Source organism: Erinaceus europaeus, chromosome 12 (assembly GCF_950295315.1).
Source record: "Erinaceus europaeus chromosome 12, mEriEur2.1, whole genome shotgun sequence".
Lineage (NCBI taxonomy): Eukaryota > Metazoa > Chordata > Mammalia > Eulipotyphla > Erinaceidae > Erinaceus > Erinaceus europaeus.
In genome coordinates this window covers 8,793,700-8,810,303 of record NC_080173.1, presented here as the reverse complement: position 1 = coordinate 8,810,303, position 16,604 = coordinate 8,793,700, and the positions used below count along the sequence as shown (strand labels likewise).

General features: G+C 44.1%; 2 long non-coding RNA genes across 4 annotated transcripts in view; both read left to right on the top strand.

Annotated features, from left to right (window-relative positions):
- Positions 1-16,604, top strand: part of LOC132541827 (uncharacterized) — a 178,921-nt gene that overhangs the window by 80,539 nt on the left and 81,778 nt on the right. The window lies entirely within an intron of this gene.
- The window catches only part of LOC132541826 (uncharacterized), a 40,226-nt gene continuing 39,062 nt past the window's right edge, over positions 15,441-16,604 (top strand). The window contains exon 1 of the long non-coding RNA XR_009552905.1: positions 15,441-15,822. This is a non-coding gene — a long non-coding RNA (uncharacterized LOC132541826). The remainder of the gene's footprint in view (positions 15,823-16,604) is intronic.

Below are 16,604 nucleotides of genomic sequence, written 5' to 3'. Positions count from 1 at the left end.
AAGAATGAAATTGAACCACTTTATCTCACCAGAAACAAAAATCAACTCCAAATGGATCAAAGACCTAGATGTCAGACCAGAAACAATCAAATACTTAGAGGAAAACATTGGTAAAACACTTTCCCACATACACCTCAAGGACATCTTTGATGAATCAAACCCAATTGCAAGGAAGACCAAAGCAGAAACAAACCAATGGGACTACATCAAATTGAAAAGCTTCTGCACATCCAAAGAAACTATTAAACAAACAGAGAGACCCCTCACAGAATGGGAGAAGATCTTCACATGCCAGACATCAGACAAGAAACTAATCACCAAAATATATAAAGAGCTCAGCAAACTTAGCCGCAAAAAAGCAAATGACCCCATCCAAAAATGGGCAGAGGAAATGAACAAAACATTCACCACAGAGGAGATCCAAAAGGCTAACAAACATGAAAAACTGCTCTAGGTCACTGATTGTCAGAGAAATGCAAATTAAGACAACACTAAGATACCACCTCACTCCTGTAAGAATGGCATACATCAAAAAGGACAGCAGCAACAAATGCTGGAGAGGATGTGGGGACAGAGGAACCCTTTTACATTGCTGGTGGGAATGTAAATTGGTACAGCCTCTGTGGAGAGCAGTCTGGAAAACTCTCAGAAGGCTAGACATGGACCTTCCATATGACCCAATAATTCCTCTCCTGGGGTTATACCCCAAGGACTCCATAACACCCAACCAAAAAGAGGTGTGTACTCCTATGTTCATAGCAGCACAATTCATAATAGCTAAAACCTGGAAGCAACCCAGGTGCCCAACAACAGATGAATGGCTGAGAAAGCTGTGGTATATATACACAATGGAATACTATGCAGCTATCAAGAACAATGAACCCACCTTCTCTGACCCATCTTGGACAGAGCTAGAAGGAATTATGTTAAGTGAGCTAAGTCAGAAAGTTAAATATGAGTATGGGATGATCCCACTCATCAACAGAAGCTGACTTAGAAGATCTGAAAGGGAAACTAAAAGCAGGACCTGATCAAATTGTAAGTAGGGCACCAAAGTAAAAACCCAGTGGTGAGGGGTAGACATGTAGCTTCCTGGGCCAGTGGGGGGTGGGAGTGGGCGGGAGGGATGGGTCACGGTCCTTTGGTGATGGGAATGGTGTTTATGTACACTCCTAGCAAAATGTAGACATATAAATCAGTAGTTAATTAATATGAGAGGGGGAAATCAATTGTATGTCTCAAAGGTTCTCAAAAGACAAACTGAATCTTTTTAATAGATAGGCTACGTATTTGATATGCGGACTCTCTCAAAAGCCTAGACCAAGTAGATTAGAAGCTTCCAATAGCACAGCTATATACAAGATACTGGGTACTGTACAGCAAACCATAACAAAGGGACTTTTCAAAGTTAACCCAATTAACAAATAATGTGATGATAATATTAACTATTGATTGTCTTTTTGAACCCTAAGACAGCAGGAACCTCACATCTTCACTATAGAGCCCCTACTTCCCCCAGTCCTGGCACCCTTGGATAGGGCTCACTTTCCCGTATGCATCTCCCAATCCATACCAAATAATATTGCATCCGCCGATCACAACCTAACCAAAGCAACGATTGCCATCTCAACATGCTTCACCTCAGAGTGTATCCAGAGACTTCACGTGTGGAATAACAACCCTTCAGCTTCATTACTTGGGTGAGACCTTTCCTTTTATAGTACACTCTAATTTCATCTCAGGTAGTTCACTTTCTAACAAAGTCCCATAACCTAGACATACACCAGTTTCTGTGAGAGAGAGCGTATGCGCACACGTATCCATAAACTACTGCAAAATATATACCTGAAAGCAGGATTACACTAGAGTTTGCAGTGAGTACCTCCCTAACACTTCCTCTCCACTATTCCAAACTTGGGATCCATGATTGCTCAACAAATTGTTTGGCTTTGTATGTTAACTCTCTTTTCAATCACCAGGTTCCAGATGCCACCAGGATGCTGGCCAGGCTTCCCTGGATTGAAGACCCCACCAATGTGTCCTGGAGCTCAGCTTCCCCAGAGACACACCTTACTAGGGAAAGAGAGAGGCAGACTGGGAGTATGGACCGACCAGTCAACGCCCATGTTCAGCGGGGAAGCAATTACAGAAACCAGACCCTCTACCTTCTGCAACCCTCAACGACCCTGGGTCCATGCTCCCAGAGGGCTAGAGAATGAGAAGGCTATCATGGGAGAGGGTGGGTTATGGGGATTGGGTGGTGGGAATTGTGTGGAGTTGTACCCCTCCTACCTTATGCTTTTGTTCACTAATCCTTTCTTAAATAAAAAATTTAAAAAAAAAAAGATATTTATACTTGGTGCAGAAAGAAGATATATCAGTTCTCATCTCTTTTATTTATTTATTTATTTATTATTGGATAGAAACAGAGAGAAATTGAGAGCAGAGGAGAGGAGAGACAGAGAGAAACCTGCAGCCCTGCTTCACCACTTGTGAAGCTTCCCCCTACAGGTGGGGACCAGGGGCTTGAACCCAGGTCCTTGTGCACTGTAGTGTGTGCACTTAAACAGGTGTGCCACCACCTGGCCCCCTGTTCTCATCTCTTAAGACAGAAGAATAATACTAATATCTGATTACTGAGACCCAAGAAAGTCATGATGGTTCATTGGTCAGGGATCACTGGGTTACTATGTGTTAATAACCACTCCCCTCCCAGGTTTTTTTTTTTTTTAATTTTAGTATAAAGTACGTCACAGGTACAGAAACACATAGAAAAATAAATGATAATGCTGACATCCTTGTAGCCTTATTTATATTAGGAAATGGAGTTTAGATAGGCACTCCAGAAGTCCTGCCTCATGTCCTACCCCTTGTCTGCAAGATAGCCTTCATTCCTTCTGCTCACAAATATTAGTAGTTTAAAGCCATTAAAATTGACTTCCTACTACACCATATACTTCTCACAGAAGCTGAAGATTTTGATCTCCATTATCTCAATATCCCTATTCTGGTACACAGCCTGACAGAATTTTCCAGAACATTGACAAAGAGTGTGGGAGAGAAAACAGTACATTCTGGGAAACACACCCTGGGTTAGACTGGAAGTGGTACGCATCATCTGTGTTCACAACTCATCAGCGACAGGCTGGTTCCAACACTTCCATCATTAGAATCCAGGGAATATAATTCTATCATTGCTTAGAAAGGGTTAAAGAGGAAGAAGGAATATTTAGCAAGTAACAAAATTTTTATCTGATATAGTTCTGACTTTAGACTCTGGGTTCAATTTTTCTTTCTATAGATGACTTGCTGTGCTTTTGGGATAAGTGACTTTTAAATACCTCATTTATAGGGAGTCAGGCAGTAGCACAGTGGGTTAAGCTCAGGTGGTGCAAAGCGCAAGGACCGTCGAAAGGATCCTGGTTCAAGCCCCCCCTCCACCTGCAGGGGAGTTGCTTCACAGGCGGTGAAACAGGTCTGCAGGTGTCTATCTTTCTCTCCCTCTCTCTGTTTTCCCCTCCTCTCTCCATTTCTCTCTGTCCTATCTACCAACAAGGACATCAATAACAATAACAACAACAATAAAAAAACAAGGGCAACAGAAAGGGAATAAATAAATAAATAAACCACATTTATAAAATGAGGGATGTTTATAAGGTTCTGATAAGAACTAAACGCAGGGGCCAGGCAGTGGCACATCTGGTTAAGTTCATACATTATGATGCACAAAGACCTGGTTTCAAGCCCCTGGTCCCCACCTACAGGGGGAAGGTTTTGTGAGTGGTGAAGCAGAGTTTCAGGCCTCTCTTTCTCTTCTCTTTCTCTTCCTCTTTCTATTTCTCTCTCTCTCTCCTCTCAATTTCTCTCAGTCTCTATCCAATAAAAAATAAAAATATTTTTAAAATATTTAAGTGCATTAATAACTTAATGTCTTAGGAACAGGCTGGCAATCACAATTTTTACTGAGAGCTGTTCAAATATAGAAACTGTTCCCCTGTTTAGAGACTATGTTCAGAACTGAAGGAGATTCCCTTAGCTGGCTGTCTAAGATAGGGCAGAAAGAGAAACCAAGACTCCAGTGGTCTGAGTTTCTTTAACTTTCTGTATAATAGGAAGGTCCAGAGCTATATCCTTGGAAGGCCCCTGGAGTCTGTTTTCTACTCCATGACCTGGTTCATGTCAGGGGATGGAGGGAAGAAAGGAGTGAAAAGATGAAACATCTTCATAGTCCATATCTTTGTGACCTCTTTTTTTGTTTGTTTGTTGTTATTACTTCAGGATGTTGATCTTTCCCCCAGTTTTGAGATGTCAAGACAGTGATTCATGTTCGGGAAAGGGATCCCATCTCTTCTCTTAGATCGACAGCTAAACGGTCAAAAAGAAGCCAAAAAAAAAAAAATTCATCCTTGTAAACACTAACCTGGCAAAGAAGGCCAAGCCTCCATATGGAGAAATCAAAGCAAGGGATCTGGCAGGGACTCTCAAAGATGGTTTGAATCAAAGGCAGAGACAGCCCATGAATATTGGGGTGGGGGCTTGGGGGCTGTCTGCACCTTCGTGCCAAGATGGCTGGAGAAGGCAGGCCTTGTCTGTACCCGCCGCTAGATCATGGCAGACCTCTGGTTTAAATTCAGTGCATTGGAGGGTCCTTTGAGTTAATTGGGAAGGAGTCGAACTGTGTTTTCTTTCCTGCTTAATAACAAGGGGAATTACTTACAGCTCTGGACTTTATTAGGGGGGGAATTTGACATTGTTTTGTTGGACAGAGGCTTTGTCCGGGGAGCTAATCTCTCACACCTGTTTGGCTTTGTTAGGGAGCCAAAAGCTCCGGCCTGTTTGCTGTTGTTTATTACAGAGATTGATACAAGGGCAAGAAAGGATCTACAAGAGAGAGGATGTGGATTTTCTTCCTCATTCCTAATGCTAAATGTCTAGTGCCAAAGAGGATACAAATGCTAGTGACATGTGATCAATGTGATATTGGCATCTGGATGAGGTCCATCTAATAGCATTGACTGTATTTATTAATCACCTGTTATCTGCAAGGCACTGTTCTGAGCTGTAGGAAGGATGATAATCAGAACTCCTGTCTTTTGTGAATCTGTATGCGAACCCCCTCCCCGCTGTCCCCCCACCCCCAACGAACACCATCAAAATGGGAACATTTCTCATGATTCTTAGAAAGCTGGAATTCTGGGGTAAGGGACTCCTCTAGGAACTGTGGTTGACTCCTTGCTTGTCCTTTCTTCCATTGGAGTAAGTTCTAACATTTAGGCTGTTTCACAAGCCCAGGACATCTGACCCTCCCTCCTTTGGGGAAAAGTTGATCTTCATTATTTCTCCAAAAATAATGTTCAGCAGAGCCCACAGAGAATCCATGTGGACATATAAGCTTTTGGGAGACAGAAGACTCCCTAATGCTGAGATAAGATAGGACAAGCCTGGGGTCTTGGGTTCCAAGTCACACACATTTCCTTTTGTGACATAGATGTTGGGAAAACAAGTCATCCACTGAAGCTGGTTGGGGGGGCAGGCAGTGGCACACTTGGTTAACGCATACAGCAGGAAGCTCAGGGACCCAGGCAAGGACCTGTGTTCAAGCCCTTGGCTCCCCACTTATAGAGAGAATGAATGCTTTACAAGCTGTGAAGCAGGTCTGCAGTTGTCTATCTCCTCTCCTCTCTCAATTTTTCTCTGTTCTATCCAATAAAATGGAAAAAGTGGCTGCCAGGAGCAGTGGATTTGTAGTGCTGGCACAGAACACCAACCATAACCCTGGACTGCAGGGGAAAAGGAGAGAGAGAGAAAGAGAGAGAGAGAGAGAGAGAGAGAGAGAGACTGGATGAATGGTGGGGGAACAGGAAGATGGTATCAACTCTCATGGATAGAAGAGAGAGACACCCCATGCTGTGAGCTTTGCATCTCTTTTGCCTAGGTTTGACCCTTAGCTAGGACCAGTCACAGAATGAGTGGAGCCTACTGCAAACTGTGAACATGAGGCTTTGGCCAGGAGCTCATCAGTCTGAATCCACAGTGGACATGTGAGCTGGAAAAGATTGCAACCTGTACTTTAGGACATGCTCAGAGCCAAAGAGGTTCCTCAGAGTGGCAATGCCTGGGGGCCATCCTTACTGGAGAAATCAGAGTGTCTGTGTCTGACTTGAATTCTCTGTGGGGCTAAGCCATAACTGGGTGCAGATGGTGATGGCTCCAGAAGGTACTGGGCAGGTGCAGGAGTGGTACTGGAGAGGACAGACTGGCCAGGAGTAAAAAGCAGAGAACCTATCCATTCCTGCAAGGCTGGTCAGCAGACATAGGAAGGATTGCACATGACCGGATACCCCAGTGCCTTGGATGTGCTTCATCTGACTTACACAGTGCAAATGTAGACAGAATTCCCATTCATATTCAGGGTACAGCATGACTAGAGCACTGCTCTGTTCTGGCATATGATGGTACCAGAATAATAGCAATCATATGCTACAACCCAGACATTATACTTCTTAATCTTATAATTTATTTTATCATAACCGCTACACTATTTTTGAACTTGAGCTATCTAAAGATATATATATGTATATGTATATATATATATATGTATATATACATATATATATATATATACTTGCCTCCAAGGTTATCGCTGGGGCTCTGTAATGGAACTGCTCCTGGTGGATTTTTTTTTTGTCCATTTTATTGGATAGGAGAGAAAAGAAATTGAGAGAGGAGGGAGAGATAGAGGGAGAGAGAAAGGGAGACACCTGCACACCTGCTTTGCTGCTTGTGAAGTGTCCTTCCCTGCAGATGGAGAGCTGGGGGCTCAAACCTGGACCCTTGCACGGGCCCTTGTGCTTAGCACTCTGTGTGCTTCACTAGGTGCACCATGGCCCGGCCCTGCTAAAGATAAAATTCTTTAGAATTATTGGCATCTGAAGAGATGGTTTAAGAGGTAGAAAGCATACTTTGTAGACCTGAGACCCCAGGCCTTGTGTACATATACTAGGGTACTACTCTGCTTCCTCTCTGCCTCTAACTCTTATATAAACAAATACATCTTGGAAAAAAAAAATCAGCCAGTACCACCAAGCACTGAGCCTCCTGCTGAGAGGCAAGCTCCTGAGGGAACCCTAGGGTGATTGGAAATCAGCCCTGAGGTCACTTCCACTACCCACAAGCAGTGGAAACTTGAGAACGTTAATAGGCCTCTTCCAGCCTGAGTTTCATCTACAGAGTCAAGATGGTGAGACCGCCTATCTCAGTGGGATGTTGGGGGACAATTAAAATCAGAACACATTCCAGTGTGCAGAGTAAGGTCTGGTCATGATGACAATTACAGGTTTACCTGTTTGCTTCTCTATGGTATTATGCATGACTGCAACTTAATTTGTTTCTGCTCCATTCTCCTGAGGGGCTCTTGCTCTCTTAGTTTGATTTTTAGGGACCAGTGGCAGTGAATTTAAAATATATGTCCAGCTTGGAGGTAGGTGGTCCCCAGTTTAGAACTTGTCAGCTCACACACACACACACACACACACACACACACACACACACACACACACACACACCAGTTACATAGAATACACACAACTAGGTCTTTACACATACAAAATTCACACATAATGGTGGTTGGGCGGTAGTGTAGCAAGCAGGTTAAGCACATGACACGAGAACCTGCTCAAGGATATCTGTTAGAGCCCCGTCTCTCCACCTGCAGGGGAGTCGCTTCACAGGCAGTGAAGCAGGTCTGCAGGTGTCCATCTTTCTCTCCCCTTCTCTGTTTTCCCCTCCTCTCTCCATTTCTCTCTGTCCTATCCAACAAAGAATGACATCATCAGCAACAACAATAACCAGAACAAGGCTACAACAACAAGGGCAACAAAGGGGAGGGGGGAAATAGCCTCCAGGAGCAGTGGATTCATGGTGCAGGCACTGAGCCCCAGCATTAACCCTGGAGGCAAACAAATATCACACTTAGTATTCAGGAGGTGGTGTAGTGGACAAAGCACTGGACTTGCAAGTGTGAGGTCCTGAGTTCAGTCTGCCATCAAACACACACCAGAGAGATGTCTGGCTCTTTCTCTCGCTTTTGCTATTTATTCATGAATAAACTTAAAAAAAAAAAACTTAAAAAAAACCCCACACAGATCAGAAGGGAAAACACTAAACAGAACTTGGACTGGAGCTGGTGTATTGCACCAACATTAAAAGACTCTGGGGTGGGGGGAGGGTTCAGGTCCTGAAAAATGATGGGAGAGGAGGACTTAGTGGGTGTCGAATTGTTATGTGGAAAACTGGGAAATGTCACGCATGTACAAATTGTTGTATTTTACTGTTGACTGTAAACCATTTATCCCCCAATAAAGAAATTTTAAAAAAGAAAGAAAAAAAATCACACTGATACAAACAAAACTACAAAAACTTGTCCCTTGCATAAGAAAAGGATGATATAGACCTTTGAGTGGTTAACGTAATGTTGTCTATCTGCAGGCTGATTTTTTTTTTTCTTTTGTTACCAGGTCAGGGTTGTGCTCCGGGCTCATGTGTACATGATTCCACGACACCAGCTGGCTTTTAAAAATTCTGTGAGACACAGAGAGGAAAGAGAGAGACAGAGAGGAGGAGGAGAGACTCCACAGCTCTGCGTCACTGCACGTGAAGCTTCCTGGTTGGTGGCTGGGGGCTTGAACTTGGGTCATCACCCATGGTAAACTACCTATTCTGTGAACTATCACATAATCTGATGTGGTTGATTTTTAATGATGCACACCTGCAACTAATAAACATGATGCAATGTTGCATCAATTAAAAGTAATTAATAAAAAACAAGACAAGCCCCATGTGCACCCCACCCTTATTAACATTAAGTATCATTGTGGGTTTTTATTTTAAAACACTTCAAGGAGGGAGCCGGGCATTAGCGCAGCGGATTAAGCGTATGTGACTCAAAGCACTGACTGGCACAAGGATCCCAGTTCGAGCCCCCGGCTCACCACCTGCAAGCGGTCGCTTCACAAGTGGTGAAGCAGGTGTGCTGGTGTCCATCTTTCTCTCTCGCTCTCTGTCTTCCCCTCCTCTCTCAATTTCTCTCTGTCCTATCCAACAACAACAGCAGCAATGACAACAATAACAATAAATACAACAACAACGGCAACAAAAATGGGAAAAACAGCCTCTAGGAGCAGTGAATTTGTAGTGCAGGCACTGAGCCCCAATGGTAACCCTGGAGGCAAAAAAAAAAAAAGATAAAAAAACACTTCAAGGAAACTGGGATTTGCTGGTGGTACTTTAAAGATGTTGTGGTGAGTGAGGAGACACTGTAATGTTTCTGCAAAAAGACTTTTGTGCCTGAGGTTCTGAGGTCCTAGGCTCAATCCTCAGCACCACCGTCAGCTAGAGCTGAGCAGTGCTCTGGTCCCTTTCTCTGGTCCTTTTCTCTCTCTTTTATTGAAAAACAATAGAGAATTTGTGGGGTATATCCACAGTAGAATACTTTGCAGCTATAGGAATAATGATTGAATTTTCTCTTTTGCAAATCTTGGATAGAACTTGAAGGAGGATGAGTGCTGGATGACTTAGTCACACACAGACGGAACTTAAGAAACAAAGAAAGAGAAAATACAGGGGTGAAACTTTAATTAACTGTGATCTGTTGCAGCAAATTCAAGGACTTTAAAGTGGGGAGGAGAGAGGGAGTTGAAAGGAAGTTGGAGACCCAGTGTCCTGAGGTGGAGGAAGATGACAAGTTGGTGGAGGGTCTGGTGTGCTGACATCTATTTGGGGGAGTTAAGACATTGAACACAAATGACAACAGCTTTGTAAATGGTCATTCCCTGCAATAAGGTTACTTACGTAAAGAAGACTAAATTTGGAAAAATAAGAGTCTCAGGGCCTGGTGGTGGTGTATGTGGTTGAGCAATGCACAATGCACAAGGACCTGGGTTCAAGCCCCTGGTCCCTACCTGCAGGGAGAAAGCTTTGTAAATAGAGAAGCAGTGCTGCAGGTGTCTCTCTGTTTCTCTCCCATTCTCCCGCTACCTTTCTCTCAATTTCTGTCTGTCTCTATCCGTTAAAGATAATAAACAAATAAAAAAGAAAAAGAAGAGTCTCCACGAACCGACAACAGTTTTAACGATAACTGTTCACCCATTTCTTCTCAATCATGGAAATGTGTATCAGCTATATTTTGCCGATTCTTATATGATTTTGTTTGGAATAAATGGTTCTGCTATTCTAAAAGACAAAAGTGTGGAAGTCAACACTCTAGTCACAGAGCTGAGGGACCAGGATTCGGTTACGACTTTTAGTCTGTGGAGCTGGATTCTCTGACGGTGTGGCTGTCTTGGTGGAGATCTTTGCCCACCCTGTCCAACGCTTGACGTCTCGTCACCCAATCTGGTCCCCTACGCCTACACTGAACTTCTCTGTTCCAGTCTCTTGGAAACAGAGTTGGCAGTCAGCTGAGGTAAAGAACAAACACCTCATCACAGACCCCTGCGAGCGTCAACCCGGCTTTGACCTGGCACGTTATGACTGGGCCCTCCTCAATCGCTATCGAACAGGCCATGGCCGGTGCGCCGCTATGTTCCATCGCTGGGGAGCCAGAGACGACCCGAACTGCCCCTGTGGCTCCAGACAGACTATGACCCACATAGTCAACGACTGCCACCTCTCCAGATTCAAAGGAGGTCTCGAAACTTTACATCAGGCTCAACCTGATGCTGTTGACTGGCTACGGAAGAAGGGCAAACGCTAGAAGAAGAAGGTGGATTCTCAGAGGCTATAAGTGGCCTGACAGACAGATGAAAATCTTGACTCTGCCATCATGAGTTCGTTGTCCAGAAAGATACATATAGTTAGTAAGCCTAATCCAGGTTGACAACAAGGCTCCTAGTTTCCTACATGACTTTGTGTTTTCCCACAGTGAGATCTTCTTGCTTTAACTTACGTCTTAGTGAGACAGAATTTCTGGAAGAACTCCTCTGTAAGGAATATTTTGATCCTTCCAGAGAAACACCAGGCAAGGAATCAGAAGACATGGGTTCGAACCTTGTCTTCAACACTCAGTGATGTGACTGACTGTGGGAAATGTACACATCTTAATATTCTTACCCACAAAGCAGGCAGACTATTATTATTATTTTTGCCTCCAGGGTTATCGCTGGGACTCAGTGCTAGTACTTCAAATCCACTGCTCTTGGAGGCTATTTTTCCCATTTTTGTTGCCCTTGTTGTGGTTGTTATTGTTGTTATAGCTGTTGTTGTTGTTGGATAGAACAGAGAGGAATCAAGAGAGGTGGGGAAGACAGAGAGGGGGAGAGAAAGATAGACACCTGCAGACCTGCTTCACTGCTTGTGAAGTGACTTCCCTGAAGTTGAAGAGCCAGGGATCCTTACGCCGGTCCTTGTACTTCGTGCTATGTGCACTTAACCCACTGTGCCACCGCCCAGCCCCACAGACTATTATTTTTAATCACACAAATAGCTCTATGATATGCAAGTCACTTCAAAACCCCATAGAGTCAATTATTTCTAGAAAAACAATTTACTCTTTTTTTTTTCCCCAGTGGGAAAAAGAATATAGTTCTCATGTGAGTGCTGGCCGGCACTTTCAATTTTGTTAAGGAAGACGTCAAGATATATGTTGGAAGTTGATTTTTTTTTTCATCAGAATTTTCAGTAGGGCTTTGTGTTTGCTCAATTCCACTTCAGTTCACATTGAGAAGACTTATTATTTTTTTTAATAGGGTAAGAGAGAAAGAGGGAGACAGAGATGCAGGAAGAAGAGACATTGCAGTGGTGCTCTGTTACGTGTGAAGATTTCCCTCTGCACGGGGCTGGCTAGTATATAGTGCCCACAGGTTCAAACCAGGTTCTTGTATTTGGTTAAGTTGTGTGTTCTACTGGGTGAGCCATCTTCCAGTTCCCAGAACGTGGCTTCTTAGTGAAGCTAATGATTTCTTTCTCTCCCTTTCTTTTCCTTTCCTTCTCTTCTCTCCAGGCTTACTTTTTTTTTTTTTTGCCTCCACGTGCTTGGTGCCTGCACTATGAATCCACTGCTCCTGAAGGCCCTTTCTCCCATTTTTTCAATATAATAAGAATAGAGAGAAATTGAGAGGAGGTATATAAGTGTATATATATATTTTGGCTTTACTTTGTCTATGTGTAACATGTCTCGGTTTTCCACATAACAATGTAACCTCCTCTAGGTCCTCTGTCTGCCACCATGACCTGATCCCTCCGCACCCCGCAGAGTCTTTTACTTTGGTGCAATACACCAAACCCAGTCCAAGTTCTGCTTTTTATTTCCTTACTCCTCCTTCTCCTCCTCTTCTTCTTTTACTGGTGACTTAATAGAGAGGAGAGAAAGTTAGACACCTGCTTCACTGCCTGTGAGGCAACCTCCCTACAGATGGGGAGCCAGGGACTCACACAGGGATACTTGCATGTGTCCTTGCACTTCATACTACATGTGCTTAACCTGACCCACTCTAGGCTCACTTTTTCAGATAGAAAGAGAAAGTGAAAGAGACATCATAGCACTAGAGTTCCCTACAGTGCCCTAATATTCCCATATATGGTGTACCAGGGTTTTCAAAACTGGGTGGTGTGCTATCTTTAGTGGTTTAAAAAAAATTATTTATCTTCCCTTTTGTCACCCTTTTAAAAATTTATTGTTATAGTTATTATTGTTGTTATCGTTGTTAAGACAGAGAGAAATGGAGAGAGGAGGGGAAGACAGAGAGGGGTAGAGAAAGACAGACACCTGCAGCCCTGCTTCACCACTTGTGAAGCGACTCCCCTGCACGTGGGGAGCCGGGGACTTGAACTGAGATCCTTATGCAGGTCCTTGTGCTTTGTGCCACGTGCGCTTAACCCACTGCGCTACCGCCACACTCTCTACCTTTAGTGATTTACAATCCCGCAACCACAGATGTGTTATACATACGATTTAATCTGCATTCTCAGTACCTTCTTCGTCACTTTTTTGAGGCGATTGCAAAACCACATCTCAAGTGCTGATTTGTAGCATTCTTCATTCTTAACTGTCCGTGGTGTCTGCACTCTTACTGTGGCTAGTTTTCAGCAACAAGGAAATATGTGACGTTATCAAACAGATTGGAGAGAGAATGACTAACAGTCACCATTCTACAGCATTTCCATCATATAGACAACGTGCATGTAACTAGCTCAGGAGCATAGACAACTAGGAAAGCCTGTAAGTTACTTGTTTTGTTTTGTTTTGTTTTACAGTGATTTGTCTATGTGTAACATGTCTTAGTTTGCCACATAACAATTCAGCTTCCTCTAGGTCCTCTGTCTGCCACCATCATGACCTGATTCCTCTGCCCACTCCCCCACCTCCACCCAAAGTCTTTTACTTTGCTGCAATAAACCAAACCCACACCAAGTTCTGCTTGTGTTCCCGTGCTCCTCCGTCTTTTCCTCCTCCTTCTTCTTATTTTTCTCCTCCTCTTCCTCCTTCTTCTTTTTTTCCTCTTCCTCCTCCTCCTCCTTCTCCTGTGTCTTCTCTTCCTGCTCCTCCTCCTCCTGCTTCTCCTCCTTTTACTAGTGATTTAATAATGATCTACAAGATTGTGGGATAAGAGGTGTATAATTCCCATCAGAGTGTCATATCCCATCCCCTCCACTGGAAGATTTCTATTCTTTATCTCTCTGGGTGGATGGGCCAACATTTTTATGGGGTGCAGAAGGTGGAAGGTCTGGCTTCTATAATTGCTTCCCTGCTAGATGTGAGTATTGGCAGGTGGATTCATACCCCCAACCTGTTTCTCTCTTTTTCTAGTGGGGCGGGGCTCTGGAGAGGTGAGGTTCCAGGGTACATTGATGAGGTCGTCTGGCCAGGAAAGTCAGGTTGGCTTCATAGCAGTATTTCTTTACTAGTCATGAAATTTTTTTTAAAATGCTCTTTGGTGTTGAAATGCACATTTACTTCCCTTCTCTTCCTGTTACCTTCTAGACTTGGTGCTTTGTGTTATAGTATTCCAAGTTTCTGATTATACTTTGTTTCTCTCTCTTTTGTTAATGTTCTATTTTTCCTTCTAAATAGTTTATTTAATTGGAGAGAGGCAGTGAGAAGTTGTGAGGGAAGGAGGAATAGAAGGAAAGAGTAAGAGGGAGATAACTAGGGCACTACTTCACCTCTTGCAAAGCTTTCCCCTGCAGGTGGGGACTGGGGCCTTGAACCTGCGTCTGTGCAGTGTAACATGGCCACTCAATCCAAAATGCCACCTGCCAGCCCAAGTTCTTTCTCTTAATAGAGAACTTGAGGTGCGAACCTGAAGATCTCTGCACTGGCCATTCATATCACGTTATAAAGGACATGGAACCTGCCTTCCCTTGTGACAGGATTCTCTGATCACAGTGATATATTTAGATTCCTCCTTCCTTTCTGTTGATAATCCACTCTTGAGGCCCCCACATCACCCAGGAGCAAGAGAGAATTCTGAATCCCAAGGATGGAAAATGATCATAAAATACCCACTTACCCTTTGCTAAGAATAAGTTCAACTTCACCTTGAGAGGGCTCTTGTTTCTTGGTCCCCTTCAGTTGGCTGTACCTCAGCTTAGGAGCAAAACTGTGGGACTCACAGTTGTGAGATCAACCACCTGCTCAGAAATGGTTGTGTATGTGTGTGTGTGTGTGTGTGTGTGTGTGTGTGTGTAAACACACAGGTGCAGACGCATGCAAGCACCAAGGCTCTGGTGTGTAAGCAAAGATGGTTGATGAGGAAGGATTAGCGAGGACTCTTCTGTCATCGTTTCAATAGCTCCTGAAAGGACTTGAAAAACTTTAATTATGTGGGTGCCTGACTTTCAACTCCTGCTATCTTTTGAATCCTAGAAGGTGGGGGGAGGGATGGGTTGCTCTGCGACCTGGGCTTTTTCTAAAGAGCCTTTGTCTGTCAGCCCAGGTATTAAGTGGATGGTGCAACAATTGTAGGTACATTCGGTTCACTTTTCTCAATCCCGCCCCCCCCCCCAACCCGGCCCCAGCTTGGTCCTGGACCTGAATGTGAGCCTGTGTTCTCCTGGTCCACCGTCCACAGCCCTGCACAGGGGACTGGAAGAGAATGGGCCACAGGAATGCACCAGAACAGAGCCAAATTGTTCAACCTGCGTGAAGAAGAAAGACAAAACGGAAGGGGGGCCTGGGTAGGGAGGCGAAGAAAAGCTCTCCTTGTTGGTTCGATTTCTCTGGAGATATTTGGAGGATAGCACAGCAATTTTTTTAGGGGGGGTATGGGGGAGAGAAAACGGGAGAGTGGGGTTTTATCGTCACAGTGGCCCATACAGAAAGGTGACATTTGAGAGAACAATTGCTGGGTTGTTTAACCACATTTACTGCTATGAATGAAGCTTAAGAAAAGCTGTCTTTGGATTGCTACTAATAGTCATCTTCATCATTCCTGCTCTCTCTCTCTCCCTCTCTCTCTCTCTCTTTCTCAGTTCCCTTATGAAATAAGGGCACACAGGTAATAAACAAAACACTATAAAAGATCAGATTGAGGTATTCTGTGGGCTCATTCAATGTCCGGAGCAAGCATTCTGCACACCACCACGGGTGCTTTTGACTTCCAAAGCTTGTTGGAGACTGAGCACACAGTGGCAGGATTAGGCTAGACCCCCTTCTCCTGTCTACAGCTTGGCTGAAATGACCAGGGCCATGGCCTTGGTCAGCCCAGCCACACCTGATGACCGAGGGACAGAGGAAGTGATGGCAGGGTACAGGCCCTTGGATTTGCTGATTTGGATTTTGGATTCTGACCTGCCTTTCTGTCTTACTCCTCATGCCTGATCCAGGTGAGTGGCTGCCTGGGTTTACAAACAACAACGAGTATTAGTTGAGTCTGACTATGTTCCCATGTTGGATAGATCTTCCCTTGGGATTCTTATGTCTTCTCCTTCTGCTATCTTGGTGATTTGCTCTCTTCCATCAGAGTCTTTTCTGATCACCTTCTGCCTGAGAAGCAGATCAAGCTCTTTAAGTAATTTGTATTGACACACAGTACTGAGTGGGTGGGACTCATTGCACTTTGGGGGAAGATAATTAGCAGTAGGAAGAAAGAGAAAGGGAAAGATACATATACGCAGACACACACACACACACACACACACACACACACACACACACACAGAGATATGAATGATTTTTTTCCTATTAGGCAAGTTTTCTTGCTGTGAATCTTCTTTCTGGCAGGGTCTCCGCCTTTTGTTTTTGCCTCTTTTCTTTGCTCCCTTTCTTGCAATTTGCAAGATTCGCCACAGGTGAGCATGGGAACTGTTGCCCCCATCTGGTTTCACAGAGAGGACCTTAGGGAAATGAGCAGTGGGCACCAACCTTGGGTCTTGGTTGCTCTTGGTTCTTAGTGCCCTTGTCCAGAAAGTTCACCCACACGTAGGTGCTGGTGAGCTTGACCCCTATAGGCTGGGCTCTGTGTTGACAAGGAACCAGAGGGAAGAGGAATACCCCAGCATTCTGGGGTTTTGTTCTTCATCAAAAAGTAGTCATTCTTTGCTCTTTGTTCTTTCCCTGGATCATAATCATAATCACTACTGGAAATACAATTTCATAATACACAATA